Source organism: Choloepus didactylus, chromosome 19, assembly GCF_015220235.1.
Source record: "Choloepus didactylus isolate mChoDid1 chromosome 19, mChoDid1.pri, whole genome shotgun sequence".
In the NCBI taxonomy this organism is placed as follows: domain Eukaryota; kingdom Metazoa; phylum Chordata; class Mammalia; order Pilosa; family Megalonychidae; genus Choloepus; species Choloepus didactylus.
This window is the reverse complement of record NC_051325.1, coordinates 61438249-61465874: the sequence shown is the minus strand read 5'-3', so window position 1 is coordinate 61465874 and position 27626 is coordinate 61438249. Positions and strand designations below refer to the sequence as shown.

The following is a 27626-nucleotide window of genomic DNA, read 5'->3' as shown; positions in this document are numbered from 1 at the left end:
ATGAAGACAAGATGCAAGTGCAGGACACGCGACTCAGAGCAGCGCCGCACGCTGCAGCCTTGGAAGCTGGTGATGATGCACGGGGACTGGGACACTGAGGAACCAGCTGATGGCCGAGTCCCCTGGCTGGGAGATGTCAGACAGATGGCCCAGAACCTGAAGTGTGAGTGCTGCTGACGAAGACAAGGGTGAGGAGGAGAGAGAGAATCTTCCTGATCAAGGAGGCAGGGGCCTGTGCTGAGCTTGCTGAGAGATCAGTGGCCCAGCTGGGAAAGACACTTGAGGATTTGGAAGCTAAACTGAAACGCACCAAAGAGAAGCATCTTCCACCCAGAGGAGGTGAGACCTGACTCTGCTTGACCTGAAGGAGAGGGGAGCACCCCAGGCGCGCCCTGGCCCTGCTCCTGCCCTTGCCCCCCACCCCGCCTGAGGCCAGCCTGCCGCAAGCTGGCCTTTCAACTGCAGGCAGATCTTCAGCTGGAAGCTGCTGTCTCCGCCCGAGAACACCCGGCCCCAGCCCGCGTCTTTTTCATCATCCCTTCTCTGCCCCTCCCAGGGACTGCAGCTGGGTTAGGGGCTGAGCCCCTTTGGGAAGGGCATTTACAGGAATGCGAGCACAATGCACCTGTCTTTAAAAGCATGTGGTGATGCATGCATTCTGGCATTACCCGCCCCCCCCCCTTTGTTGTTGTTGGGGCAACCATTTGTAAAACATTCCATACAATTCGGCAGCTCCGAAGCAGCAAGCTAATCCCTTTCTCACTTTTGGAAGGTAACTTTTCAGCTGGATGCATATTGTCCTCTCCATAGAGGAGGGAGAGCGGCAGAGAAGTAGGGGCTGCCTGGCTGAGAGCGAACAGAACCCAGGAAAATCGCCACTGGGGGACAGAAAGCTCCTTGCTCTATGCAAAGCACCAGCCAACCAGAAAGGTGATGCCAGGAGTTAGGAAAAAAAAATGGGGGCTGTTAAGGTTTTCAGCTTTAAGGTATCTCAGGGAAAGTTTATTATTATGTTTATTATTTGTTTCTCATCGGAAGTGACCAAATTAATATGGTGAGGCCTCTGTCTGAGACCAAATCTTTGTCCCTTCCCAACAGCTCACAGGGTGGATCGTGTGCCCACTGGTTTACTCTCCTGCCTCCTTAAAGAGAGGAAAGTAAAGAAAACTACATTTTTGCCCCTGGTTTAGCCACATGAAACAACGCATCACCCGTTTCCGAGTCTGAAGCTGCTGTCTCTAAAAGTGCCATCCCATGCGTCGTATCAGCCAGTGCTGGGGAAAACTTGAACAGCTTCTGCACAAAACTTTTTTTAATTTTATTTCATTCTGAAACTTGGCTTCTTTGGGGTTGGGGAGCACCGGTCACCCCATCTGGCTGTGAGTGCTGATCTTTTACAATTCCTCTCCCCACCCAGTTCCCCCTGCAGGGACCTGGCAGTTCTGTTAGAGGTGCACCCTGCAGCTTCTTGGCTTAAATTGTGTACCCTCCTCGGGTGTGGTCTCTTTTGGGGGCCAATTGGCAGAAAGAGAAACCAATAATGCAGTTGTTTTGATACTGAAAATTGACAAGTTTCTTTTTGAAATGAAGAACCAGTCCCTCCAACCGTTAGGAAAAAAGAAATAATTGGTATTGGGGAGTTACTGCTTCATTGGTACAGAGTTGCTGTTGGGGTTGATGGAAAGTTTTGGTAATGGGTGGTGGTGATGGTAGCGCAACATTATGAATATAATTAACACCACTGAATTGTATATTTGAATGAGGTTAAAAGGGGAAATGATAGATTGTATATATGTTACTAGAATAAAAATTTTAAAAGGCCCTTACAACAGAAACAGTACACTGTAATGTAAACTATAAACTATAGTAAATAGTCTAATTATAGTAATATTGTCTAATCAGTTGTAACAAAGATACCACACTAATGCAAAGTGTTAATGACAGGTAAAACCTTGAGAGGGTCGAGTATGTGGGAACTCTGTAATTTCTGCATGATTTTTCCCTAATTAAAAAAAAAAAATTTGGCCGTATATATGTGGGGTTTTTTCTGGACTCTATTCTATTCCATTGATGTGTGGACCCATTTTTGAACTGATAGCACCCAGTACTGTTATTGCAGCTCTATAGTAAATCCTGAATCAGGTAGTTTGACACCTCCAACTTTGCTCTTTCTCAAAATTATTTTGACACTTCTACTTCCCTTGCCTTTTTATATAAATTTTAGAATTAGCTTGTCTATTTCTACAAAACTCTGTCTAGAATTTTGATTTTGATTTCATTGAATTTATAGGTCAATTTTTGTAGAATTTACTTCTTAACAATATTGAGTCTTCCAATTAATGAATACAGATTCTCTGTCCATGAATTTAGGTCTTATTAGATTTCTTTCATCAGTTTTCAACATGCAGATCTTGCACACAGTTAGATTTTTACTCATGTATTTCACAATTTTTTGGTGCTTTTTAAAATGGTACCTTAAAAATGTTCATTTTCTAATTGTTCACTGCTAGTATATAGAAATTCAATTGATTGAATTGACTTTGTATCCTATGACCTTGCTAAATGCATTTATTCATTCCAGAAGCTTTTTTGTAGAATCATTTGTATTTTCTCTATAGACAATCGTGTCATCTGTGAATAAAGACAATTTTATTTCTTTCTCTTCAATCTATATTTTATTTCTTATTCTTATCTTGTTCAGCAGCTGGGTCCTCTAGGATAACAATGAATCAACGTGGTGAGAGAAGACACCCTTGCATTGTTCCTAATTATAGGGGAAAGTTTTCAGTCTTTCACCATTCAGTATGATATTAGCTGTAGGTTTTTTGCAGCTGCCCTTTATCAGATTGAGGAAGTTCCCTTCTATTCCTCATTTACGGAGAGTTTTTATATATATATGTATATAGTCATGAATTGATGATTATTCATATCGATGTTGAATTTTATCTAATTTTTTTTTTCTCCGTCTATTGAAATGACCATGGATTTTCTTCTCTGGTGTGTTGAACCATATTAACTGATTCTTGAATGTTGAATCAACTTTGCATTTTCCTTTATCAACTACCCTCCCTCTGTCATGATGTTTAAGATATATGTCTGGAGTCAGTTTGAGAACATTTTGTTGAGTATTTGTGTATCTACGTTCATGAGGGATAGTAATCTGAAAGAGTTTTTTTCTTGTAAAGTTCATTTCTGGTTTTGGTAACAGGGTAATGGCTTCATAGAAAGAGCTGGCAAGTGTTCGTCTCTTCCACTTTCTGAAAGAATTTGTGAGAATTTGTTTTATTTCTTCCTTAATGTTTGCTGGAATTCATCAGTGAAGCCATGTAGGCCTGGAATTTTTAAATATAGGAATATTTGATTATCTCTTTCCTCCTTAGAGAGCTTAGGAATTTTGTATCTTTCAAGGAGTTTATTCATCTGTGGTGGTTTGTATTTATTATGTCCCCCCAGAAAAAGCCATATTGCTTAAAGCAATCTTGTGAGGGCAGACATATTAGTGTTGATTAGGTTGGAACCTATTGATAGAGCGTTTCCATGGAGATGTGACTCAATCAACTGTGGGCAAGACCTTTGATTGGATAATTTCCATGGAGGTGTTACCCGACTGATTCAGGGTGGGCCTGAATTAAATCACTGGGGCCATATAAAGGGTTCACAGACAGAAGGAGCAGAGAGCAACTAAGAGTGACATTTTGGAAGAGCTGCAGCTTACAGAGACATTTTGAAGATGGCTGTTGAAAGCTGACACTTTGGAGAAGACCATTTTGAAACGCAGCCTGGAAGCAAGCAGATGCCAGCCACATGCCTTCCCCACTAACAGGTTTTCCAGATGCCAGTGGCCTTTGTCTTGAAGATACCTGTTGTTGATGCCTTACCTTGGACATTTATGGCCTTAAGACTGTAACTTTGTTACCAGATAAACCCCCTTTATAAAAGCCAATCCATTTCTGGTATTTTGCATGATGGTAGCATTAGCAAACTGGAACACCATTCCATCTAATTTGTCAAATTTGTGGAAATAATGCTGCTTAACATATTTCCTTATTATCCTTTTTCTGTCTAAGATATGCATTATAAGATATTTCATTCCTGATATAATCTTTGTCTTCTCTCTTTTTATTCTCAATCAGTCAGTCCAGGGGTTTATAAATTTTATTGATCTTTCCAAAGAATCAGTTTTTGGTTTGATTGATTTTCTCTCTTATTTTTCTGTTTTCAATTTCACTGATTTCTACTCTTATCTTTATTATTTCCTTCCTTCTGTTTACTTTGAGTTTAATTTACTCTTCTTTTTCTAGTTTCTTAAGGCAGTAGCTTAGGTCATTTATTTGATAACTTTCTTCTTTTCTAATATAAGTATTTATCTGCTATTAATGTTTCTCTAAGTTCTTCATCCTACAACTTTCAATAAGTTGTGTTTTCATTTTCATTTCATTTAAAATATTTTCTAATTGCCCTTGTAACATTCTCTTTGACCCACAGGTTAGACAGAAGTGTGTTGTTTAATTTCCAAATATATGAAGATATTCCTCATACTTTTTTTGTTACAGGTTTCTAGTTTAATTCCTTTCTCATCACAGAATATACTATGTATGGTTTCAGTTCTTTAAATTTTGTTGAGGTTTATTTTGTTTCCAGAATATGCTATCTAAACTTGGAGAATGGTCCAGGTGTACTTGAAAATAAATGTGTAATCTGCTCTTGTGGTATGTAGTATTCTATCAATACCAGTTAGGTTCCTTCACCTAAAAGTCATTTTCGTTGGATTTTCTATGTCTTGTCACTTAGAGCGGCAACTATTATTAGCCCATTTGGGGTCATTTGCCCATGTGTGTGGTCATGGGTGCAGGACACTCTAGTGTCCAGTTCAACATCATCTGACTGGAGTTGGGGGTAGCTGTTCCCCAAAAGCATTGCGGATACTGGACGGGCAAAGCCCATAAATGTTCACTGCAGTTTACCCACTGGCTTTCGCGGTGCATGCACACACACACACTCATAATCCCAATATGTCCAAACTCAATCATCCCCCCCATAAGCATCTCCTGAATAACTAAAAAAATCTCATTCTTCCAAAGGAAGACAATGCAAAGCCACATACAATCAACACACACCTCAAAGCGCAGCTTCTCTGGGTGTGATGTTTCTTTCAATCATGTCTGAATGTTACTATTCCTGCTTCAGAAACCCATGTGCTAGATGACAGATGAACCCACCCCTACCCCTCCACCCCTGCAGGGCACGCTGTTACAGAAAAGCCATTTAAAATAATAATAATGATAACAATAAAAAGCCCTTGGGCTGTGGTTACTTGCTGTCTTCCTGGCTGTCAGCATGATGCTTTCAGTGCAGTTGACCTGTGACCTGTTTGGGAGGTGTCTGGACCAATTCACGTCCCAGGTTGAGAGTGGACTTTGAAGCAGGACTGTAAAGGGGTGAAAGAAAACAGCCTCTGGTATTTTCTTTTTATTGGTAGAGAAACAAGCATTTGCTAAGTCACTAAGTGCACACCAGCCCCCCAGCTCTATAGAATGTTCTCCAGGCAGGAGAACGCTGTCGGAATGGGCACCACAACTAGAGAAAGTGCCCGGCCAAACTGCTGCTAGTTCATGGGCAACCTGTGTGGTGACCAAACTATGTGTTCAGCGGAGGCGGCAGGAATCGCCAAAACTCCCTTCCGTGTGTTTGATGGTGGTGACCGTCTGTATTTTTCTCAGAGACTCCATATTGCTTTTGAGGGCTATTTCCGAGGGCAGGGAACGCTCCAGTCTCTGCCTCTTGGCTCCCTGACTGCAACAGCACTTGCTCATGCCTTAGCAAGCCCGTGAGGGGCTCGGCCTGACCTGGAGACCCACCCCAGCCTTTTTCACCTTAACAGGCCAGGCTTGCCAAAGTCGGCTTGACCAGAGCTCCATCCCCCCTGGGGCCACAGAGCCCTCACTCAGGATGGCAGACCAGGTGACAGTCAGTGTCCCCATAGCTAGCGTGACCCTGGGCCAGCATCCAGCAGACCAAAGGTCTGGGTACGTGCTTTCTCCCAGGGGACGTTTATCAGAAAGACTTGCAGCTTAACTTGTGCCTACCCAAGTCTCAGAGCTCCCTGACATCTACTTAGTTCTAGACCGGAGCATCTGGATCAGCAAAGGGATCCAGCTCTGGCAATTAGATCAAAGCCCTTGACGTTCCTGTATCTTGATTTTTCTCAAACCTGATCTATTTTCATTAGACCTGGATTTTATTTTATTTTATTTTGTTATACTTATTTTATTTTATGGTCACCTACAAAAACATGGATTACCTGTCACTTTAATTCTTTGGAACCCTGCAATTAATTAACCACAACTAAAGATCCCTGGGCATCACCCCATTTTGTGGACTCTAGAAACCATGCCTGCTCTATTATCTATTTTGAAAACCAGGACGGCTCTGTGTTTGGCAGGTAAATGTGACCACCTGGGCTGAGCCACCCTGGCTCCTCCCAACCCCACTGAGACCGGAGAGGCCTTTTTAGTTGCACGCCCACCCCCACCAGCCTGGGAGAAGAGCCAGTAAAAGCCCATTTAAAACACTGACATTTTTCTCACCAACCTACTTCTCAAGGCAAAGGGCAATGAAGAGTCTTCCAGGGTCCAATGGGACCCACGGCAAGGCGGGCTTGGATGAGTGGGCCTAGGACAGTTGCAGTGCGGCATTCCTTCCTCCTGAAGTCTTTGAATTCTTTCCTCTCTCTTACGCCAAAGTGTTTTCTAGCCTTTCCACGCCATTTTGCACACAGCAGAATTCAGAACATTAGCCAATCCAGCCAACTGCCAAGCAGCTGCTTGCACCTCTGAAAGGAGGTCCCCATCTCAGAGCTTTGTCCCAAGCGAGACGTGAAGTCCTCCTTCCATGCCTGAGTGCCTGTAAGTCCCTTCTCACAAACATACCCAAGATACGCAGCCACACAGGCTCCTGCTCTTCCTTCAAAGAGTAACTCTTCTTTATCCTGCCCTGCTTCTTCAAGTCACTCCTACGCCACATTGCATTTGGATACTGGGTTACCAGCTAAGCCAGAATTTGGAGTCGGAAGGCACCAGAGAAATGGTTATTTTTCCTTGTGAGGAAGGGAGGAGAGGCACAGGAAGGAGCATTCCAGAGTGGAGGGGGCTGGGGGTTTCTCAGACTGTTTTTGGATATTGCCAATCCAGTTTCAATTTGTCAGGCTTTCTCTCTTTCTCAACCATTGCCCTAATTTTCAGTTAAAAGTACTGCAGACAGTGTATTGCACTGTGTTAATTCAGCAGTTGTAGGAACAGTTTCAGATAGGTTTGTTTTCAGGGGTCTTAAGCTCCTTGTAACAGAGACTTTCAACACAGATGCAGAAAGGCTTTGGGATTTTACTCCCTTCCCCGAGATATTTTGCGATAGATCTGGGCTATTGGGACTTTAGTTCCAAGTTAGTTGATGCTGACAGAAGCAGCCACTCGATTTGCTTGTTTCTGCATTTCTCATCCCCTTTCAGTTGGCCTCTGAATACGGTTAAGGAAAAAAGGCAAGGGACCTGGGTGGTACGATACCACTTCTTTTATGAGACATAATTCACAACTATACAATTTTCCCCTTTAAAGTGTACAAATCAATGGTTTCCAGTATAGTCACAACAGTGAACAGTCACTATCACCATTTGGTTCCAGAACATTTTCATCAACTCTGAAAGAAACCCTGTTTCATTAACAGGCCCTCCCCACTCCCCTCATATCCCCAGCCCTAGGCAATCACTATTTTCTGTCTCCATGGATTTGCCAACTCTGGGCAATTCATATAAGTGGACTCATACATTATGTGGTCTTTTGTGATGGCTTCTTTCATTTAGCACAATATTTTCAGGGTTCATCCATGTTGTAACATGTGTCAGTACTTCATTCCTTTCTGCGGCTGAATAATATTCCATTGCATGGATGTATCTCATTTGGTTTACCCATTCATCAGTCAATAGGCATTTGGGTTGTTTGCACTCTTTAGCTGTTATGAATACTACTATGAACATTTGTATATAAGTTTTTGTGTGAACATATGCTTTCAATTCTCTTGGGTATATAGCTAAGTACAGAATTACTGAGCCATTTGTTAACTTTGTGTTTAACTTTTTGAGGAACTGTCAAACTGTTTTCCAAAGTTTCCATTCCCAGCAGCAATACATGAGGGTTCCAATTTCTCTACATCCTTGCCAACTCTTGTTGATGTCCATCTCTTTGATTATACTGGTCTTAGAGGATGTGAGGCAGAGTTGTCAAGGGCTTAGCTGAACTGAGAGAGAAGCATCTAAAGTAGCTGATTAAGACAATCAAGTCAAAATTGAAATAACAGTTAAGTCGTTAATCACTTTCTCTGATGATATAAGCAAGAGGCTAACCCAGAGAGAAAGCTCCAGCCTCCCTTTTCCATTTTCCCCCCATGGAACAGCACCACTGCGCAAGAATCAGATGGATCACTGTGGACATGGGGCTGTCTCACTGCCAAGAGAACCCCAAACAAAAATCTCCCGTAGTTCAGTGGACCCAGGCCGGGGGAGGAGGAGGAAAGTACTGAAATCCGAGTCAGGGTAGAGAAACATGTGGTCAAGCTCTCTCCCTCCTGTCCCCGGTGAGGAGGTCTCGGCAGAGTTCTCTGAGGAAGGCCTTGGTTTGAGCCCCCTCCCCACACCCCATAAAAGGAGGCACGAGGGCTAGGAGTGCAGCTGTGCATAAGAGCATAGCCAGCCAGGGGCCACATCCTTGTCTGCAGCTCCTGCACGGGCCGTGCACCGAGCCTGACGTGGGGAGGCAGCTCTCCCCATGGGGCTGATGGGTTAAGCCTTCGTAATTGCCCACGATTGGGCCCGGAAAATCACACTAGTTTTTTTGCCAGAAGCCAGACTCATCAGGAGTATGTTACATCTTACGTAAACATGAAGAGGAAAGAAGAAAAGATCTGTATGTGGTTGCTTACATGTATACAGACTAGCTCTGGAAGATTAGATGAGAAGCTGGCAACTGGATTCTCTGCCTCTAGGGAGGGGAACTGGATAGCTGGTGGCTGGGGTGGGAGAGAGGTTTTACAGCATCTATCCTTCGCTAATGTATTACACTTTAGACCATGGCCAAGTATTATCTATACAAATAGTTAAATTAATTTGAATTTAAAATGAAAATTACATTTACTGATTTATAGCTGGAGTGGGCATACTACAGCCCGTGAACCAAATCTGGCTGTCACCTGATTTTCTACGGCCCATGAGCCAAGAGTAGTTTTTACATTTGTAAATGATTGAAAAAAATGAAAAGAATACTTCCTGACACACAGAAATTATGTGAAATTCTTCAATGTCCATAACTAATGTTTTACGAGAACACAGCCATGCTCTTTGCTGACCTATCGTCTATGGGTCTTGCAGGCTGAGGTTGTACAGGTGAGTACCTGTGGCAGAGGCAGTATGTGGGGCTCTCGTTGCTGTACACTGCTGCTTGGACACCACAAATTGCAGCGACAGTTACAATTCGACAGCATTCTGAGTGCCACACGTCACTATACTGTGGCTTTTGCTTTATTACCTTATGACTAAACAAGAAAAGAAAAGTGGACTTCGAATATCATTCTTGTAAGACACAATGGAGTGTGGATTACTTTGTTATCAAATTACATGGTAAAGCATTGTGCTTGTTGTACAATGACACCAGAGCTGCACTAAAAGAATATGACCATAATCAACATTACAGGAATAAGCACTCATCACAATATTCCCACTCACAGGAAAGAAACAGTCAGAGAAATTAGGAAATTCTAAACAGGCTATCTCATCAGGAGGGAATGTTTTTACAAAATCAAAATTTAAAAATGGAAAAAAAAAAACAAACCCTGCAACTAAAGTAAGTTTTCAAGTGGCTCATTTGTTAGCCAAGCGAGAAAGCTGTTTACAAATGGTAAGTTAATTAAATCATGTTTGATTGCAACAGCTGAAGAACTGTGTCCAGGAAAAATAAACTTGTTTGAGAATATTAGGCCTGCACTGAGGATACTTGCCTGAAGAGTTTAGGACATTGGGAGCAACTTCAATAGTCAATTAAAAACAAGGCAGATGTTACTGCTCAGTTGTTTTTTATTGGAAGAGTGAGTACAAGTTTGAAGTGACCGAAGAATGAGCTTCTGTGAAAAGTCTGCATGGAACAACTATAGGTGAGAATATATTCAAAGAATTTGAGAAAAATCAACACAACCTGAAGCGGAATCTACTAAAATATATTGAGAGGCAGGGCAAGATGGTGGACTGGTGAACTGTATGTTTTAGTTACTCCTCCAGGAAAGTAGGTAGAAAGCCAGGAACTGCGTGGACTGGACATCACAGAGCACTCTGACTTTGGGCATACTTCATACAACACTCATGAAAACGTGGAACTGCTGAGATCAGCGAAATCTGTAAGTTTTTGCGGCCAGGGGACCCGCACCCCTCCCTGTCAGACTCAGTCCCATGGGAAGAGGGGCTGTCAGCTCCGGGAAGGAGAAGGGAGAACTGCAGTGGCAGCCCTTATCAGAAACTCATTCTACTGATCCAAACTCCAACCATAGATAGACTGAGACCAGACACCAGAGAATCTGAGAGCAGCCAGCCCAGCAGAGAGGAGACAGGCATAGAAAAAAGCAGCACGAAAAACTCCAAAATAAAAGTGGAGGATTTTTGGAGTTCTGGTGAACATAGAAAGGGGAAGGGAAGAGCTCAGGCCCTGAGGCTTATATGCAAATACCGAAGAAAAGCTGATCTCTCTGCCCTGTGGACCTTTCCTTAATGGCCATAATTGCTTTGTCTCTTAGCATTTCAATAACCCATTAGATCTCTGAGGAGGGCCCTTTTTTTTTTTTATCCTTTTTTCTTTTTCTAAATCAATTACTCTAAGAAGCCCAATACAGAAAGCTTCAAAGACTTGCAATTTGGGCAGGTCAAGACAAGAGCAGAACTAAGAGAGCTCTGAGACAAAAGGCAATAATCCAGTGGCTGAGAAAATTCACTAAACACGACAACTTCCCAAGAAAAGGGGGGGTGTCCGCTCACAGCCATCATCCTGGTGGACAGGAAACACTCCTGCCCATCGCCAGCCCCATAGCCCAGAGCTGCCCCAGACAACCCAGTGTGATGGAAGTGCTTCAAATAACAGGCACACACCACAAAACTGGGAGTGGACATTAGCCTTCCCTGCAACCTCAGCTGATTGTCCCAGAGTTGGGAAGGTGGAGCAGTGTGAATTAACAAAGCCCCATTCAGCCATCATTTCAGCAGACTGGGAGCCTCCCTACACAGCCCAGCAGCCCAGAACCGCCCTGGGTAGATGGCACTCACCTGTGACATAGCACAGTCATCCCTCAACAGAGGACCAGGGGGTGCACAGCCTGGAAGAAGGACCCACTTGCAAGTCTCAGGAGCCATATGCCAATACCAAGGACTTGTGGGTCAGTGGCAGAGACAAACTGTGGCAGGACTGAACTGAAGGATTAGACTATTGCAGCAGCTTTAAAACTCCAGGATCACCAGGGAGATTTGATTGTTAGAGCCACCCCTCCCCCTCCCTGACTGCCCAAAAACACACCCCATACACAGGGCGGGCAACACCAATTACACACGCAAGCTTGGTACACCAATTGGACCCCACAAGACTCACTCCCCCACTCACCACAAAGGCTAAGCAGGGGAGAACAGGCTTGCGGAGAACAGGTGGCTTGTGGACGCCGCCTGCTGGTTAGTTAGAGAAAGTGTACTCCACGAAGCTGTAGATCTGATAAATTAGAGATAAGGACATCAATTGGTCTACAAATCCTAAAAGAACCCTATCAAGTTCAGCAAATGCCAAGAGGCCAAAAACAACAGAAAATTATAAAGCATATGAAAAACCAGACGATATGGATAATCCAAGCCCAAGCACCCAAATCAAAAGATCAGAAGAGACACAGCACCTAGAACAGCTACTCAAAGAACTAAAGATGAACAATCAGACCATAGTACGGGATACAAAGGATATCAAGAAGACCCTAGAAGAGCATAAAGAAGACATTGCAAGACTAAATAAAAAAATAGACGATCTTATGGAAATTAAAGAAACTGTTGACCAAATTAAAAAGATTCTGGACACTCATAGTACAAGACTAGAGGAAGTTGAACAATGAATCAGTGACCTGGAAGATGACAGAATGGAAAATGAAAGCATAAAAGAAAGAATGGGGAAAAAAATTGAAAAAATCGAAACGGACCTCAGGGATATGATAGATAATATGAAACGTCCAAATATAAGACTCATTGGTGTTCCAGAAGGGGAAGAAAAGGGTAAAGCTCTAGGAAGAATATTCAAAGAAATTGTTGGGGAAAACTTCCCAAATCTTCTAAACAACATAAATACACAAATCATAAATGCTCAGCGAACTCCACATAGAATAAATCCAAATAAACCCACTCCGAGACATATTCTGATCACACTGTCAAACACGGAAGAGAAGGAGCAAGTTCTGAAAGCAGCAAGAGAAAAGCAATCCACCACATACAAAGGAAACAGCATAAGACTAAGTAGTGACTACTCAGCAGCCACCATGGAGGCGAGAAGGCAGTGGCACAATATATTTAAAATTCTGAGTGAGAAAAATTTCCAAACAAGAATACTTTATCCAGAAAAGCTCTCCTTCAAATTTGAGGGAGTGCGTAAATTTTTCACAGACAAACAAATGCTGAGAGAATTTGCTAACAAGAGACCTGCCCTACTGGAGATACTAAAGGGAGCCCTACAGACAGAGAAACAGAGAAAGGACAGAGAGAATTGGAGAAAGCTTCAGTACTAAGGAGATTCAGTATGGGTACAATAAAGGATATTAATAGAGAGAGGGGAAAAATATATATGACAAACATAAACCAAAGGATAAGATGGCTGATTCAAGAAATGCCTTCACGGTTATAATGTTGAATGTAAATGGATTAAACTCCCCAATTAAAAGATATAGATTCGCCGAATGGATAAAAAAAAATGAACCTTCAATATGTTGCATACAAGAGACTCGTCTTAGACACAGGGACACAAAGAAACTGAAAGTGAAAGATGGAAAAAAATATTTCATGCAAGCTACAGCCAAAAGAAAGCAGGTGTAGCAATATTAATCTCAGATAAAATAGACTTCAAATGCAGGGATGTTTTGAGAGACAAAGAAGGCCACTACATACTAATAAAAGGGGCAATTCAACAAGAAGAAATAACAATCATAAATGTCTATGCACCCAATCAAGGTGCCACAAAATACATGAGAGAAACACTGGCAAAACTAAAGGAAGCAATGGATGTTTCCACAATAATTGTGGGAGACTTCAACACATCACTCTCTCCTATAGATAGATCAACCAGACAGAAGACCAATAAGGAAATTGAAAACCTAAACAATCTGATAAATGAATTAGATTTAACAGACATCTACAGGACATTACATCCCAAATCACCAGGATACATACACTTTTCAAGTGCTCACGGAACTTTCTCCAGAATAGATCATATGCTGGGACATAATACAAGCCTCAATAAATTTAAAAAGATTGAAATTATTCAAAGCACATTCTCTGACCACAATGGAATACAATTAGAAGTCAATAAACATCAGAGACTTAGAAAATTCACAAATACCTGGAGGTTAAACAACACACTCCTAAACAATCAGTGGGTTAAAGAAGAAATAGCAAGAGAAATTGCTAAATATATAGAGACGAATGAAAATGAGAACACAACATACCAAAACCTATGGCATGCAGCAAAAGCAGTGCTGAGGGGAAAATTTACAGCACTAAATGCATATATTAAAAAGGAAGAAAGAGCCAAAATCAAAGAACTAATGGATCAACTGAAGAAGCTAGAAAATGAACAGCAAACCAATCCTAAACCAAGTAGAAGAAAAGAAATAACAAGGATTAAAGCAGAAATAAATGACATAGAGAACAAAAAAAAAAAATAGAGAGGATAAATATCACCAAAAGTTGGTTCTTTGTGAAGATCAGCAAGATTGACAAGCCCCTAGCTAGACTGACAAAATCAAAAAGAGAGAAGACCCATATAAACAAAATAATGAATGAAAAAGGTGACATTACTGCAGACCCTGAAGAAATTAAAAAAATTATAAGAGGATACTATGAACAACTGTATGGCAACAAACTGGATAATGTAGAGGAAATGGACAATCTCCTGGAAACATATGAACAACCTAGACTGACCAGAGAAGAAATAGAAGACCTCAATCAACCCATCACAAGCAAAGAGATCCAATCAGTCATCAAAAATCTTCCCACAAATAAATGCCCAGGGCCCGATGGCTTCACAGGGGAATTCTACCAAACTTTCCAGAAAGAACTGACACCAATCTTACTCAAACCCTTTCAAAACATTGAAGAAAATGAAACACTACCTAACTCATTTTATGAAGCTAACATCAATCTAATACCAAAACCAGGCAAAGATGCTACAAAAAAGGAAAACTACCAGCCAATCTCCCTAATGAATATAGATGCAAAAATCCTCAACAAAATACTTGCAAATCGAATCCAAAGACACATTAAAAAAAATCATACACCATGACCAAGTGGGGTTCATTCCAGGCATGCAAGGATGGTTCAACATAAGAAAATCAATCAATGTATTACAACACATTAAAAATTCAAAAGGGAAAAATCAAATCATCATCTCAATAGATGCTGAAAAAGCATTTGAAAAAATCCAACATCCCTTTTTTTTTTCTTTTTTTTTTCTCTTTTTTACAGTTTATTGAAAAGCATTTAATGAATGAGGAATAAAAATTGAGATTGCGTGATAGATCCAGGACACCAAAATATTTTGCTTTGATTTAGTTGAGAATGATCAATGCAAACCTATGAGGATCCAGAGCAAAATACTGTCTTCTATTCTGAGCTTCTTTTGCATTTCTTTTTTTTTTTTTCTTTTTTTTTCTTTTTTTTATCTTCATTTTATTGAGATATATTCACATACCACGCAGTCATACAAAACAAATCGTACTTTCGATTGTTTACAGTACCATTACATAGTTGTACATTCATCACCTAAATCAATCCTTGACACCTTCATTAGCACACACACAAAAATAGCAGAATAATAATTAGAGTGAAAAAGAACAATTGAAGTAAAAAAGAACACTGGGTACCTTTGTCTGTTTGTTTCCTTCCCCTATTTTTCTACTCATACATCCATAAACTAGACAAAGTGGAGTGTGGTCCTTATGGCTTTCCCAATCCCATTGTCACCCCTCATAAGCTACATTTTTATACAACTGTCTTCGAGATTCATGGGTTCTGGGTTGTAGTTTGATAGTTTCAGGTATCCACCACCAGCTACCCCAATTCTTTAGAACCTAAAAAGGGTTGTCTAAAGTGTGCGTAAGAGTGCCCACCAGAGTGACCTCTTGGCTCCTTTTGGAATCTCTCTGCCACTGAAGCTTATTTCATTTCCTTTCACATCCCCCTTTTGGTCAAGAAGATGTTCTCCGTCCCACGATGCCAGGTCTACATTCCTCCCCGGGAGTCATATTCCACGTTGCCAGGGAGATTCACTCCCCTGGGTGTCTGATTCCACGTAGGGGGGAGGGCAGTGATTTCACCTTTCAAGTTGGCTTAGCCAGAGAGAGAGGGCCACATCTGAGCAACAAAGAGGCATTCGGGAGGAGGCTCTTAGGCACAACCATAGGGAGGCCTAGCCTCTCCTTTGCAGCAACCGTCTTCCCAAGGGTAAAACTTATGGTAGAGGGCTCAACCCATCAAACCACCAGTCCCCTATGTCTGTGGTCATGTCCAACATCCCTTTTTGATAAAAACACTTCAAAAGGTAGGAATTGAAGGAAACTTCCTCAATATGATAAAGAGCATATATGAAAAACCCACAGCCAGCATAGTACTCAATGGTGAGAGACTGAAAGCCTTCCCTCTAAGATCAGAAACAAGACAAGGATGCCCGCTGTCACTACTGTTATTCAATATTGTGCTGGAAGTGCTAGCCAGGGCAATCCGGCAAGACAAAGAAATAAAAGGCATCCAAATTGGAAAAGAAGAAGTAAAACTGTCATTGTTTGCAGATGATATGATCTTATATCTAGAAAACCCTGAGAAATCGACGATACAGCTACTAGAGCTAAAAAACAAACTTAGAAAAGTAGCGGGATACAAGATTAATGCACATAAGTCAGTAATGTTTCTACATGCTAGAAATGAACAAACTGAAGAGATACTCAAGAAAAAGGTACCGTTTTCAATAGCAACTAAAAAAATCAAGTACCTAGGAATAAACTTAACCAAGGATGTAAAAGACCTATACAAAGAAAACTGCATAACTCTACTAAAAGAAATAGAAGGGGACCTTAAAAGATGGAAGAATATTCCATGTTCATGGATAGGAAGGCTAAATGTCATTAAGATGTCAATTCCATCCAAACTCATCTACAGATTCAATGCAATCCCAGTCAAAATTCCAACAACCTACTTTGCAGACTTGGAAAAGCTAGTTATCAAATTTATTTGGAAAGGGAAGACGCCTCGAATTGCTAAAGACACTCTAAAAAAGAAAAACGAAGTAGGAGGACTTACACTCCCTGACTTTGAAGCTTATTATAAAGCCACAGTTGTCAAAACAGCATGGTACTGGCAAAAAGATAGACATATAGATCAATGGAATCGAATTGAGAATTCGGAGATAGACCCCCAGATCTATGGCCGACTGATCTTTGATAAGGCCCCCAAAGTCACTGAACTGAGTCATAATGGTCTTTTCAACAAATGGGGCTGGGAGAGTTGGATATCCATATCCAAAAGAATGAAAGAGGACCCCTACCTCACACCCTATACAAAAATTAACTCAAAATGGATGAAAGATCTCAATATAAAAGAAAGTACCACAAAACTCCTAGAAGATAATGTAGGAAAACATCTTCAAAACCTTGTATTAGGTGGCCACTTCCTAGACTTCACACCCAAAACAGAAGCAACAAAAGAAAAAATAGATAAATGGGAACTCCTCAAGCTTAGAAGTTTCTGCACCTCAAAGGAATTTGTCAAAAAGGTAAAGAGGCAGCCAACTCAATGGTAAAAAATTTTTGGAAACCATGTATCTGACAAAAGACTGGTATCTTGCATATATAAAGAAATCCTACAACTCAATGACAGTAGTACAGACAGCCCAATTATAAAATGGGCAAAAGATATGAAAAGACAGTTCTCTGAAGAGGAAATACAAATGGCCAAGAAACACATGAAAAAACGTTCAGCTTCACTAGCTATTAGAGAGATGCAAATTAAGACCACAATGTGATACCATCTAACACTGATTAGAGTGGCTGCCATTAAACAAACAGGAAACTACAAATGCTGGAGAGGATGTGGAGAAATTGGAACTCTTATTCATTGTTGGTGGGACTGTGTAATGGTTCAGCCACTCTGGAAGTCAGTCTGGCAGTTCCTTAGAAAACTAGATATAGAGTTACCATTTGATCCAGCGATTGCACTTCTCGGTATATACCCAGAAGATCGGAAAGCAGTGACACGAACAGATATCTGCACACCAATGTTCATAGCAGCATTATTCACAATTGCCAAGAGATGGAAACAACCCAAATGTCCTTCAACAGATGAGTGGATAAATAAAATGTGGTATATACATACGATGGAATACTACACGGCAGTAAGAAGGAACGATCTCGTGAAACATATGACAACATGGATGAACCTTGAAGACATAATGCTGAGCGAAATAAGCCAGGCACAAAAAGAGAAATATTATATGCTACCACTAATGTGAGCTTTGAAAAATGTAAAACAAATGGTTTATAATGTAGAATGTAGGGGAACTAGCAATAGAGAACAATTAAGGAAGGGGGAACAATAATCCGAGAAGAACAGATAAGCTATTTAACGTTCTGGGGATGCCCAGGAATGACTATGGTCTGTTAATTTCTGATGGATATAGTAGGAACAAGTTCACAGAAATGTTGCTATATTAGGTAACTTTCTTGGGGTAAAGTAGGGACAGGTTGGAAGTAAAGCAGTTATCTTAGGTTAGTTGTCTTTTTCTTACTCCCTTGTTATGGTCTCTTTGAAATATTCTTTTATTGTGTGTGTGTGTGTGTGTGTGTGTGTGTGTGTGTGTGTGTTTGTTTTCATACAGTTGATTTAAAAAAGAAAAAAGTTAAAAAAAAAAAAAAAACCAAGGAAAAAAATATGTACTGCCTCCTCAGGAGCCTGTGGAGAATGCAGGTGTATTGGCCTACCCCACCTCGAAGGTTGCTAACATGATCACAGACATAGGGGACTGGTGGTTTGATGGGTTGAGCCCTCTACCATAGGTTTTACCCTTGGGAAGACGGTTGCTGTAAAGGAGAGGCTAGGCCTCCCTATAATTGTGCCTAAGAGCCTCCTCCCGAATGCCTCTTTTGTTGCTCAGATGTGGCCCTCTCTCTCTAGCTAAGCCAACTTGAAAGGTGAAATCACTGCCCTCCCCCCTACATGGGATCAGACACCCAGGGGAGTGAATCTCCCTGGCAACGTGGAATATGACTCCCGGGGAGAAATGTAGACCTGGCATCGTGGGACGGAGAACATCTTCTTGACCAAAAGGGGGATGTGAAAGGAAATGAAATAAGCTTCAGTGGCAGAGAGATTCCAAAAGGAGCCGAGAGGTCACTCTGGTGGGCACTCTTACGCACAATTTAGACAACCCTTTTTAGGTTCTAAAGAATTGGGGTAGCTGGTGGTGGATACCTGAAACTATCAAACTACAACCCAGAACCCATGAATCTCGAAGACAATTGTATAAAAATGTAGCTTATGAGGGGTGACGACGGGATTGGGAAAGCCATAAGGACCACACTCCCCTTTGTCTAGTTTATGGATGTATGAGTAGAAAAATAGGGGAAGGAAACAAACAAACAAACAGACAAAGGTACCCAGTGTTCTTTTTTACTTCAATTGCTCTTTTTCACTTTAATTATTATTCTTGTTATTTTTGTGTGTGTGCTAATGAAGGTGTCAGGGATTGATTTAGGTGATGAATGTACAACTATGTAATGGTACTATGAACAATCGAACGTACGATTTGTTTTGTATGACTGTGTGGTATGTGAATATACCTCAATAAAATGAAGATTAAAAAAATAATAATAATAAAATAAAATAAAATATATTATAACTCATGGCTCTCTTTGTAGAGTAGCAAAAGGCTTGGTTCGACAAATTTACAAAGTTTATGAAAATGTAGGATGTTTAAAGCCTTCATTAATTCATTGTCTTGTTCATCAGTGGTTACCTTGAATTAACATCAATCCTTCTCAAACTCTTCTAAAAGCAGAAAAGGAGGGAACATTTTCCACTTGTTCTATGAGGCCTGCATTACCTTGATACCAAACCACACAAAGACATCACACCATTATGTAGTGGCATTTATCCCAAGAATACAAGGATTGTTCAACATGCAAAAGTCAATCAATGTAATATACCACATTAATAGAAAAAAGGAGTAAAGAACACATGATGATCTCAACAGATGAAGAAAAAGCATTTGGAAAAATCCGCCACCCTCAGATGACAAAAACACTCAAAAACTAGGATTAGAAGGGAACTTCCTCATCTTGAAAAAGAGCATCTATGGAAAACCTGCAGGTAACATCATACTTAAGGGCAAAAGACTGAAAACCTCCCCCTGATGTCTAGGAATGCTATAAGGATGCTTGTTCTAGCCACTTCTGTTCAACATTGAAGTGGAAGTTCCACCCAGGGCAATTAGACCAGGGGAAAAAAAAAAAAACAAACAGTAAAAAGTATCCAGATTGAAAAGGAAGAGGTAAAACTATCACTGTTTGTGGGTAACATAATTTTGCACATAGAAAATCCTAAGAAATCCATGCATAAAAAAACCTTTTAGAGCTACAAAAAAGTTCAGCAGTTTCGCAGGATACAAGATCAAGATACCAAATCAAATGTGTTTCTATCCATTAGCAATGAAGAGACTAAAAATGAAATTAAGAAAACAATTCCATTTATAATAGCATCAAAAAGAATGAAATACTTAGCAATAAATTTAACCAAATAAGTGAAAGACCTGCACACTGAAAGCTAAAATCTATCACTAAAAGAAATTAAAGATGATCTAAATAAATGGATATACTATATACATGGGTTGATAAGATGGCAATACTACCTAAATTGACATACAGATTCAATGCAATCCCTATCAAAATTCTAACTACCTTTTTTTTTTTTTACAAAAATTGACAAGGTGATTGTAAAATTCATATGGAAATGCAAGGGGACCCTGAATAGCCAAAACAATCTTGAAAAAGAAAAACAAATTTAAGGACTCACACTTCCCAATTTCAAAATTTTACTACAAAATTTAGAGTAGAAAACTACACTAATCAATACTGTGTTGTACTGGCATAGTGATAGACATATAGATCAATGGACTGGAATTAGGAATCCAGAAGCAAACCCATACATCTATGGTCAATTGATTCTCGACAAGGGTATCAAGATAATTCAAAGGGGAAAAGAAGAGCATCTTCAACAAATCATGCTAGGACAACTGGATATACACATGCAAAAGGATGAAGTCAGACCCCTACCTCACACCATATACAAATATTGACTAAAAATGTATTAAAGGCCTAAATGAAAGAGCTAAAACATTAAATTAATGATTAAATCTTCACAACCTTGGATTAGGCAATGGTTTCTTAGGAATGACACTTAAAGCACAAGCAACCAAAGGGGAAATAATAGATAAATTGTAAAACTAAAAACATCTGTGCTTCAAATGATATTATCAATCAACAACAACAAGAACAACAAAAAAGACAAACACAGAATGGGACAAAATATTTACAAATGCTATATCTGATAAGTGTCTAGTATCCAGAATACCTAAAGAACTCTTGCAACTCAACAACAAAAAAAGACAAATAATTCACTTTAAAGATGGTCAAAGGATTTTAATAGACATTTCTCCAAAGAAGATATACAGATGGCGAACAAGTACATGAATAGATGCTCAGCATCATCAGTCATTAGGGAAATGCAAATCATAACCACAATGAATTACTAATTCACACTCCCTAAAATGGGAATAATCAAGAAGATGGACAATAGCAAGTGTTGGCAAGGATGGAAAGGAATTGGAGCCCTCACATATTGCTGATGGGAATGTAAAATGGTGCAGCCACTGTGGAAAGTTTGGCAGTTCCTCAAAAAGCTTCACCCACAGTTGCCATATGACCCAGCAATTCTACTCCTAAGAATATACCCAAGAGAATTGAAGAGCTCTGTTCACACAGAATCTTGTACACAAATGTTAATGGCAGAATTCATCCTGATAGCCAACATGAACAATTCAAATGCCCATCAACTGATGAGCAGGTAAACAAAATGGGGTATATTCTTCTAATGGAATATTATTCAGCCAGAGAAAGGAATGAAGTACTGATGCATGGTACAACATGGATGGACCCTAAAAAATTTAGGCTGAAAATGAAAGCAGCTGGTCACAGAAGACCACATAATATATGATTCCACTTATATGCATTGCCCAGAATAGGCCAACCCATACCCTAGAGACAGAAAGTAGATTAACGGTTGCCGAGGTTGGTTGGGGGGTAGTGAGGGAAATAAGACATTGCTATTTGGGAACAGGGTTTCTTTTGGGGGTGATGAAAATGTTCTGGAGCTAGACAGTGGTCATGGTTGCACATCTTTGTGAATATATGAAAAATCACTGAATTGTACACTTTAAAAGAGTGCATTGTATGGTATGTGAATTGTATCTCAGAAGGATGTTTACAATCCCTGGTAAATTGGAGCAGTGCTCTGGTCAGTCAGAGCGTCTCTCTAGTTGGTCCCAGGTGACCCCAGATGATGAAACTTAGTTTTAACCACTGCATGCTATGTTCTGGTTTCCCAATCCCAAGTATGACTGGGCATCCACTCTCTTTTCCCCTATTCTTTCTTGACTGCCATTTTCAAATATTCCACATTTCCCTGGGTGAATTTTATTCTCTAATGTTAATGTCTATCAATTATTAGTCTGACTATTAGCAACAGAAACTAAATCTAGTCACCTTCAACAGAAAACCAAAGATGAGGAAGAATTCTTGGGAAGATAGAAGGATACTGGGTAGGATTCCACTCAAAAGGAAGAGTTGGGTAGCGAGGCCATCGAGAGAACAGAGGCTGGGGAGTTCTGGTGGTCTCAGGAGCAGGGACCACTGAGATGTCTCAAGTTCAACTGTTCTTGCCCTGTATGACCTCATTTCATGCTCAAATACCCAGGAAAGAAATGACCCAAGATTAGACTCTTTAAATATTAATATTAATAAAACTGCAATGGATTGAAGCGAATCAAATAGGTTAATATGATACTAAGTAGATTGGAATTAATAATGGTAATAATGATACTAACAAACCAATTTGTCACAGTTGAAGGGTGCTAAGGGATCGACATATTTTGAAAACTTGTAAATAAAGAGGGAGAAGCAAGCATTTATCTGCTTTTCCTTTGCCACCTGTACTAACAGGTAACTAAATGGTAGATGAGAGGAAGTTTCGTTTTAAAAAGTATTCCAAATAATAAATGGAGAAGAAATATTAAAATTAGAAGCTGACCATTTTTGAATTAATGGATATAGACACTGAGCATCAGTAACCGCTGACCACAAAAAGAAAGCAAGATATCATGTTCCTCCTGATGAAATTTCACAGCATCGCTATGAAGTAGTCGTGCCAAGGAAATCAAACCTGAATCTTATCAACCCTCTATGTCCAATTACCAATTTACAAGAAATGCAAGGGACAGAGGAACATGTTAAACTCCATCTCAGGAATTCAATCAGCAAAATACAGACTGTCAGAAATAAACTGGTACAAGGGAGGAAAAAAAGAGAGCTTGAAGGGAGAGCTACAACATCAAAAAGGCTTGAAAGTCATGTCAAGGAATCTTATTTGGATCATTTTTTTTATGATAAAAAAATTATGAGGTGATTCAAAATTGAAAAATTTTGACCAGCTATTTGATGATATTAAGGAAGTGTTATTAATATTTTTAGGTGTGGTGATGGTATGGTGATTTTTTTAGAGTCCTTGTCTTCTTGAGATAAAGAAAAATTCCCAGGAGAAGTAGTCTAATAAGCCCACCTCTTTATGGCCTTAAGACATGGTGGTTGACAGGGTCATTAAACCCGCCATAAATGGAGGAAGAGGATTCCCTCAATGAAAAGGTGGGAAAGAAACTACACGAAGCAGCCAGCCCTCCAATATTCTGACATTTCCTACCAATTTTCTTAAAGATCCTGCTTCAGGAGTCAAATGTTATTCTCTCCATGCAACTGGCCACCTTTTATTTAAGAAGCAGCTATTTACCTGCAGCATAACAAAATTGCCATCTACTTTATCTCACTTCAGTCGTTCCACACTTTAAGATTCTGCTACTTTCAACACCCCTCTCCTGATACCAACTGCTATTTCAGGCGGGATTCTTTGAATTGCAATCTTTAGAAAACTAATTCAAACTAGATTAGTGAAAAGAGAGGGTTAATTGTCACACTAACTAGAAACCCAGGAGCTCGATTTCACACATAACTTGACCCAGGGATCAAAGGTCATTGGGAGTCTACCGACATCTTCTGTCTCTTATCTTTCTCTGTCTTGGCCTCGTGCTCTCCCTTTGCTGACAGACTTTCCCCCTGTGTCAGAGAAGAGGGCTGCCCAGCCCCACAATCCCCATCATTCTGGCATGTCGACATCCCCCCAAATCAGTCAGAAGGCTGCGTGGTATTCTGTTGCATGGAATTACCATCCTTTTTTTTTTTTAAACTGATACTCTATTAATGGATTATTCCTTTGCTTCTAGTCTTTCAATATTCTATATGATTCTGTGATGAAAATTCTTGCAAATATGGCCCTGTGCAGTAGCATAATGCCCCTTTTTTGGACAAATCCTTAGAAGTAGAAAAGCTGAGTGAAACAATATACATCAGTCCCCCCAAAGTTTCCCTTCTTCTCCAGCTTAACTTTCATGGTCCCTCATGTCGATCACTCTCTTATGAATGCCACTTTATCCTTTTGTCATGTGTTTGCAGAATCTAACTACACATCGTGCCAACCCCTGGGCAGCTGAGGCCTGTGGAGAAAGGCCCACGCAAAGTAACCTGACTTCTAACAAATCCCTGGCCACGTGCACCAACCACACCATCCACCATCAAATCCTGCTTCTTTCCTCAGGTCCACTCATTCTCCCACTCTCTGCAAAGATGTTTCATCCCTTCTATTCCTTCCTCAATCCTCTCCACCACTTCCCACCTTACCTCCTCCTGCGGAGAGAAAACAGGATCTCCAAGGACCCCGTCAGTTTACCACCACTAAACATCTGGCCGCCTTCCCACAGCCTCGTCTTCCTGCCTGTTATGACAGAAGGGACCCCTCCTTACGTCTGGGCTGACCCTGTGAGGACCCTCTCCACACTCTCTCCTGTACATTCAACCCCTTCCCCTCAGATGGCTCCCCCCTCCACATATAAATATACTCAAAGTGCTTCCATCTCAAGAAGCAAAACAAAACAAAACAAAACAAAACAAAAAAATCAACTTTGCTTGACCTCACATCCTCTGGCCAGCAGCCCTTTTTTCTTGTCTCCTTCACAAATAGACTCCTTGAGAGTCCTCGACTGTTCCCGTTACTACAGCTGCATCCCCGATTACCCCCACACATGATGACATTTGTTACGCTGTTGGTTTCCGTGGATGAGGAAGGCAGACGGGCGCGCTTGTCTCTGACCCACAATGTCTGGGGCTGGAGTCACCTGCAGGCTGCACACCTGGATGGACGGTGGCTGCCGAGGGTCATCAGCTGGGGCCTCAGTTCCCTCTGCCTGGGCCTCTCCAGGTGTTCTCTCCATGCTTTGGAGTTACCCACGGCACGGTAGGTGGAGTCCAAGGATGAGCCTCCCGAGAGAGAGCACCAGGGAAGCCGTCTCCTTGTTATCTTTTTTGACCCAGCTTCAGAAGTCAGGCAGCATCTCTTCGACCGTGTTCTGTAGGTATGAGTGACCCACGGTGGCCTTGATTCCTGGGTATGGGAATTGACCCTTGATGGAGAGAGGCCAGGGTAGGGAGGAGAGAAATCCTGTTGCGGCCATTTGTGAATGCACCCATCCAACCTGCCTGCACGAGCTCCATTTCCTTGACTCCCACAAGTTTCCTATTCCTCTCCAAGCTGGCTTTTGATTTTAAACTGCTCTTGTTAAAGTCACAAATGATTTCCATGTGATACAGCAAATAGATTGTTTTGTTTTGATTTATGTTTTAATATGGAAATGTCCAAACAGATTCAAAAGTAGACACAATAATGTAATGAATCCCCATCATCCAGATTCAACAACTATCCAAATGTGCTAATCTTGTTTCCTTGATCCTCCGCCCACCTTGGATAATTTTGTAGACAATATCATCTCACTTCACGTAGGTGACACCGGACGTAAGTGACCTTCCTGCTGAAACACTGCGGCCCTTGGCTTTCAGGGCACAGATAGCTCATGGTTTTCCTTGTTCTTTTAGGCTTCTCTTTCTATTTATTATGCTCCTCTATGAAACCTCTAAATGTTAGAGGGCCTCAGCACTTGGCTTGGCCTTTCTTCCCAGTTGCCTGGCGTGACTCACGCCCTTCACGTCAGGTACCCTGCACACACAAGTGGCTCTGCTGGACGCTGCCCCTGTCTCCCCTCCTTTCTGCTATAGGAGTCTCACTGTTAGCAGGGCGTCAGGCTCCCAGATGAAGTCCACAATTCCTGGCCGCATCCACTCCGCCTCAGGAAGATCCGCTTCCCCGTGAGGGATGGATTAGAACTGGGATGGAAATATAAGGGAATTTCACGTTGCTTAACTACTATTTGGAAACTTGATGGACTTTGAGGACTTTACCAAGCAGTAACCCCAAATGTGTAGGGTGCAGGTTTATCCTGGGGACTTTACCTTCTCTGTTATAATGCCAGCAAATCACGTAAGACAGAAGAAGAGCTGGATGGTCAGAGGCAACGAGTACCTCATCTCAGCTGCTACATTACAAGCCGGTTATGGGTCACGAAAATTCACCTTACGTTACAACATGATGGAGATGTTAACTCTCTACAATGACAGGATAAAGGAAGGTTTGATAGACTTTTGAAAACATGTAAGTATGAAGGTGTGCATGGATTATGTAAGGGATTTGTTCCCGGGCTGTTTGGAACCTCACCTGGTGCCCTTCAGTTTATGGCATATGAATTACTGAAATTGAAGTACAGCCAGCCTACCAGTAGATTACCAGAAGCCCAGCTGAGCACAGTAGAATATATATCTATTGCAGCATTATGCAAAATATTAGCTGTAGCAGCAACATTCCCGTATCAAGTTGTGAGAGATCATCTTCAGGATCAACATATTTTTGACAAGGGTGTATTGGATGTAACCACAAAGACTTGGAGGAAAGAAGGCATCGGTGCATTTTACAAAGGAATTGCCCCCAATTTCATTAGAATGACTGCAGCCTGCTGTATTACTTTTGTGGTATATGAAAATGTCTCATATTTTTTTGTTTACCTTAGAAAGAAGATGAGAGAAAGAAAGCTAAAAGAAGATAATTCCGGAATATTTGCCCAAGACAACAGTATGTTCCTTTGTGTTTTAAATGGCAAGAATACACGGCTCGTAATTTAAGCTGATCTATAATCATTAAAAGAAGTCAAAGAACTGCTAAGTTTTTGCAATGTTTTTCTGCTTTTTGCTTTCCCATGTTTATGGGGCTTGGCTACCTCTGCCTAAAATGGCTGCCATCAGCACAAAGTTAAAACAGACATTAAGCATAGAGCTTCATAAATTTGTTCATTTCATTGTTCAGATTGAAACTGCTTTGCAACATTTGCTACTTGGATTTAGATGAATTGCTGCTTTTTCTAAATTCATTTACCTGGATTGGTTTTCAAATTGAGCACTGTGCAATAGTAAGAAGACGGCTTCTTATAAGAATGTCATTGTATGTTTCAAGGGTAAATTAAACTTTAATGAGTACTGAAAAAGGTGTTGCCCAAATCCAGACCATTTTAGATGGGGGTATTTTGGTAAGAAAGAATCCACGATAAATGTGCTTTACTTTTAATTCAATTTTAAGACATTTACTAGAGAAAATGAAGAAGTTTGAGAAATATCTGATATCTGTTGTTATTCCATTACTAATATTTAAATTTTTCAGAGGTTCCTTCTATAATTTAAAATGTAATCTGGATCCAGTTCTTGTTTGTTGGTTGGTTTGTTTTTGGCATAGACACTTAGTGTATTTTAAATTTATAAAATCTGAACTTACTAGAATCCAGCTATGTCAATCTATATTTATCATGTATGGCTATAAATTACTTACTGGAGGTGCCAATAGATCCCCTTATACAGATGCTGGAATGTTTGGGGTATGTTTGTTGGCAAACTATATGGAAATGAGAAACAGTCCCTCTATAGAGTAGAGTAATACTCACTTAACTTTGGGATATCTTGGTCCAGATCCCAAATTAAATGATCGATCTATATTAGTTGCTCAA

General features: G+C 40.7%; 1 pseudogene; it reads left to right on the top strand.

The window, feature by feature from the left end:
- On the top strand, nucleotides 1–26754 carry LOC119515325 (annotated as a pseudogene).
- The last annotated feature ends 872 nt before the right edge of the window (nucleotides 26755–27626 follow it).